This window comes from Ptychodera flava, chromosome 12 (genome assembly GCF_041260155.1).
Source record: "Ptychodera flava strain L36383 chromosome 12, AS_Pfla_20210202, whole genome shotgun sequence".
Taxonomy (NCBI): domain Eukaryota; kingdom Metazoa; phylum Hemichordata; class Enteropneusta; family Ptychoderidae; genus Ptychodera; species Ptychodera flava.
Genome location: NC_091939.1, coordinates 11,582,112 through 11,587,322, shown reverse-complemented (window position 1 = coordinate 11,587,322; position 5,211 = coordinate 11,582,112). Strand labels below are relative to the sequence as shown.

The window sequence follows — 5,211 nt, the reverse complement described above, 5'->3', positions numbered from 1 at the left end:
AAAACACTCAAATATGTTTTTCGTCAATGCAGCATGCTCATGACCGAATATTGAGCAAATGTCAACAATCTTGTAAAAATTTATTACATAACCTTGCTCACTGCCACCTCCATAGATGATCAGAAGTACATGCACTTGTATGCAATGTATCTTAATGTTAAGCCGCTTTGTTTATACCATTCTGTGGCACTTTTTCTCTAGAAATACAGTTATGAACTTGTTGTGGCTGACAATATCCACAATTGCATTGTTTTGTAAAGTAAGATATCAACGTTTTACATTTACAGGAAAGTCGATTTATGAGAAGACTGTTTTCTAAGCTTACTCCGAAGTAACCCATAACAAACTTTGAACAAGATTTTTATCTCGCGTTTCACCATCTGCCCAGTGAATGTATATTTGGGCTTCGTGGATGTACGTTGACACGCATGCGCGCAATTTGTACCGTTTTACATGGTTATGAACCTTGGGTCAAGATATCTGTTAGGTGCGACTTCATCTCGAATCGTACGACTCACACAGGTCAGCTGAATGCCTGCTGATTGAATTTATAATCTCAGTAAATTGGTAGATTCAAAGGAAAATCACCAACTGTGGTACAAAGGCGGTTTGGCGATTTTTCTCCTTCAAAAACCAAAATCCGTACCACACTTTAAAAAATTGAACTGGTGGGAAAGGACTATTGGTCCGGAGAAACAAATTGGGTCATGGCTGTACATTAAATAACATAAACCGAACTTTGTCAATCCCTCCGACCGACAGACAGAGAGCCACAAATGGGCCTCAAGAAAAGAGAATAGAGCTCCAAAGATTTTATAAAATATGTCGCTCCACGAACTCTTAGTAAAATTGATTGCATGGTTTTTACTATTGAGTAAACTCTATTATTAGACAACTGTAGCGCTATGTGTTTTAAAAACATGTAGAATCTAATCTAACAAAGGTCGAACTAACTATCTGGGCTGGGAAATTTTCCGCTTGGTTTTATTTTAGTCTGAAAATATGCAATTCCAATAAAAACGCTGTCTTTCATCATATATCTGCCAAGTCACCATGTGTCATAACTGTGTTTCCATGAACTTACTGGACATGTACAGGCCCAATCTACGTTCAATATTGAAGCGATAAATGTTCTATTATTTTGACTGAACTCTGCATGAAAAATGCACTTTAGGCTATACACCACGGGCCGTCAAGTCGCTTTTAGCATCTGTCATTACACGTCATAAATAGGAGAATAATGATATACATGTAATTGCCTTTGTCAAATTCCAAAAGTCCACGGCGTGTGCCCACATAACCGTCCGATTTGGTAAATTATCGTATAACAACTGTACTCTATTCGGCTCTCAGTAGTGTCAATGCCGGCGCGGCAGCTGCGTCTGTGTTAGATAGCAAAGTATGTGTCATGGATACCCGCATTAGTCACATTTGACAACGTCAGGTTGGCGTCCATCTTCTATATATAATTCTGATATTCACGCTGTATGTTTGTTCCCATGGAGGTTGTTCTAATTTTGGTCTACAGAAGAGAGTAGTTGATACTTTCTAGACAGGCATTCAGTATCTACCACAAATATCTTCGAATGTATATGACGAAAGAAGTTATGAAAATACTCTGTGGCTTTTTACAAGTGCTATGGTGAAATATTATAGACAGAGATACACTATAGCTTTTTGAGGTCAATTTAAAAGAGTATCACCCATTGATACAACTACAGCTGTTACTATCACAATCAATCTGCAGGATTACCTTCAGCTACATAATTGCAATGCGGGCGCTTGACAACTCAAATATTTTTTCAGATATGTGTATCATCTTATCTGTTTGGGACGATACTGCTATCTGTCGGCTGATTATTAACCGGCTACTGTCAATGTGACACCCCGAAACGGTACAAATTAGAGTCTCCACCCGACAGACTCGCTGGATCCGTTGATACCAACTGCTCTATTTTTGTCGAAGGACAATATAAACGTGGTTTTGCGGGATAATCTACATTGGGGCAAAGATATCAGTGCCGTTGAGCCGTGCGGTATTGTAACGCACACTAAAGCAGTCAGGTTCTAGTGGAGCTATACAAGGTCTTGGTACACTGAATACACGCTTCGGCGATTTTCTGGTAAGTCTAAAACCACCTGTTGATTCATGCACGCTACTGCTTCAGCAAGGTTTTTACAATGGCTGTTCCTCAATCCGGCGTTCACTCTTTCATCGCTATGTACACTTCTGTACTGTCCCATTCTTTTGTATTAGTGCAGAGATCATGTAAAGAGTTATCGGGTTTCATCATCGCCAAGAAATGCCCTGGCATGGCAGGCTACTACATGGCATCCAGTTAAAAAAGGATGAAATTGTCTACAAAGCTTTATACAGCAGTCGACTAACTATTGAACTCTTTGTGCACAACTGTAAATTGGTCCTAGGCTATTAAAAATCAGTCTGGAAGTTCAAAATTCTGTACCATGGACAGTTTTGATTGGTTTTGAAATTTCATAATATCAAATGAAGCGTCAGCGAGACATTGTCGGCAGGATCAAAATACTTTCACGACGAGCGAAACGGATCGGTAAATAGAATGGCCCGTATAGCATTTACACAAGCTGTGCAGTTATCAGATGGTTTCACAAACAAAATATCGACCTTGTACAACCTACGATTTTGAGCAATTATGTTTTAGCCAATTATGTTTTAGAGCGTACATGTGTTTTACGTGAATATAACACATTTACTCTTACAGGTCACTCGAGGTCGTTGACCTCAAGACAGTTTCTCTCAATGGCGCAATCCCTATTCGATAATGTAGCTTGGAGACCAGACGAGAGCTTAGAAAACTATGCCTTCTTGGTTCAGAGAATGCGCAAGGAAGTCGAACGCCAGATAGAAGAGGATTTCCAACTGGGAGGAAACATCAGGGACAAGATGAAAGCACTGGAAAACAATGCCATATCCCCGAATTTGCTGCGCAAAATAAACTGTATCGTCACGGATGATGAGAACCTCAACTACACCGGGATTCCGGACAAAACTTTTAATACACAAAAATTAATAAGTAATTTCGAAGATGTAAAAACTGAACTTTCAAAAATCAAAGGAAACAGGTCGACGATTGGTCGTTTCACGCGAATTGTGTTGATGGTGCTTTTCTTTGATATTATAATATTTTGCTTTAATTGTTTATTTGCCAAATAGAGTACGATATTTCGTATGTTTTCTACAATATTTGGTCAAGTGCGGGTCAAAGTTTACAGGAAGGAAAATCTGAAGATATTTGATTAGCATTTTTCCTATGATTTCAGTAGCGGTTACTTTACTCTACAGTGCAGTGTGAACAGTTAGTTGGCAGTCGATACCATTATACCAAAGGGGGGTCAGGCTAAATCAGTCTTCTTTATGCAAATAGAAAAGTAAAATACTAACTATTTGAACAGACAGACAAACCAAGCCATCATTTTTTTTCTTCTCTTCGTATCATTTTGCATGTTGAGTTTGATTTTGTGATTCTTTATTATTATCGTGAAGTTTGACTATGTTTCTCTGTAACGTTTCACCGCAGTTTTGTTCGTTGTTTTGTTTTTCTATTTTGTATAACAGAGTTTAATATGTGTTTATCTGTAAACGTTTTACTGAATGACCTAAGTCATCCGTGGTCATTCGTTTCGAATCTGCTTTGTATAAGGTCCGATCCGATCAGATACGTTTGGCTACATTTTGATATAGCCTATTATCTTTGCATTCCATGATTGTGTTTTATTCCCACTCTTGGATTCCATCAAACTGTCTGTTCCTGATGAAATGACGAAGGCGCTCTTTTGCCCATAGCCATATGTGTACACGCATACAGGTACTTGTTTAACCAAATTACCAACAAGGTTGGCATTATATATCTTTGTCGAAGTCTAAGGTATTTATCCTTACTAAGTATAGCACCCTAAGCTTGCAGCTGTATCCTGAAATATTCAACAACCTTTTAAACAAACAAACAAACAAACAAACCCAATCAAATGACTATTTAACTAACTGACTAAATAAATAAATTGATAAACTAATTTAATAGATTAATTAACTGATGACGTCTATTAGGAGTCTTCTTTTAATCCAAGGCCATTAAGGGGGTTCGACTTTTTTCTGAAGTAAGATGAATTCGTCATTTCTATGATTGGAACGCGGTACCGTATGCCCTACATCATTTTTCATGGGATAGGGTGCATCATCCAAACTTTGTATTCTACAAAGGAATTGATACAGTATATAGCTGATGTAGCATAATTATCATTTTCAATTCCTGAAATTGCTAATCTTTTGATATTGGTATTGTTATCGAAGTCGGGTTTTCCGACAAAGAAAGAAATACACTTCTGCCGGTTTAACATATTACACCAAAATATGATGTGTTCAAGTGTTTCTTCTTGGCCGCAAATATGGCATTTCCATCACTTCAATTAAAAGTTTTGGCCAAGCTTCCTGTGACTAAGCCTTTGTGAAATATCTTCCAATTTAAATAATTTGCTGAATTGCTAACAATTCCTGTTGAAATTAAGACGACTGAATAAAGAAGCTTGTAATTGTTGGTGAGAGTAAGATCCTCAGCCCATTTTTGACAAGTTTGACCTTTGACTTCATGCCATTTCTTATTAACTAATTTCCAATAAAATGACTTGTTTTTGATATCACTTTTTGTCGTACCATAGTTTTCTAAGTCTAGAATATCAAAGCTTTCTTCATTTTGTATGTTTCACACGTACACAACTGTTTTTATAACACACCCCATCCGCAGTCTGTGTTCTAATTCGCCAATTGATAGTCATGTGGGATGCGTTCTGACGTAAACGACGTCATCAGGCATCATTTGTTGGAACTCTTGCCTGCCTGGCATCAGTTCCGAAAAAATGATGCCTGCGACGTCAAAAACGACATTGGCGCATGTGCGAACAGGAATGTAAACAAAGATGTCGTCTACGGCCGATCAAATGGTACCGATCAAATCGATAGTCGAGAAATTTCTAGGTTTATGTTACTTTCTGAAGAAGAACTGAATTCTCTGGTTTCAAACAAGGGCTCGAAACGGATGAAAATGATAATCGAAGGTGCATTGAATGTTTTGCAGAAGTATTGCGATCCTGTCGGGAAATAATTTTTCTTGCCGAACCCCTCCAACGTATAAGGGAGCTTTCAGTAATTACAGTGGGGTGGGCCGGGGGAATTGGGGG

The 5,211-nt window shown here is 38.2% G+C and overlaps 1 long non-coding RNA gene across 1 annotated transcript; it reads left to right on the top strand.

Annotated features, from left to right (window-relative positions):
• Nucleotides 1-1,708: 1,708 nt before the first annotated feature.
• On the top strand, nucleotides 1,709-4,674 carry LOC139145002 (uncharacterized). The gene is made up of 2 exons (XR_011554884.1): nucleotides 1,709-2,123; nucleotides 2,742-4,674. It is a non-coding gene; the product is annotated as an uncharacterized lncRNA (long non-coding RNA).
• The last annotated feature ends 537 nt before the right edge of the window (nucleotides 4,675-5,211 follow it).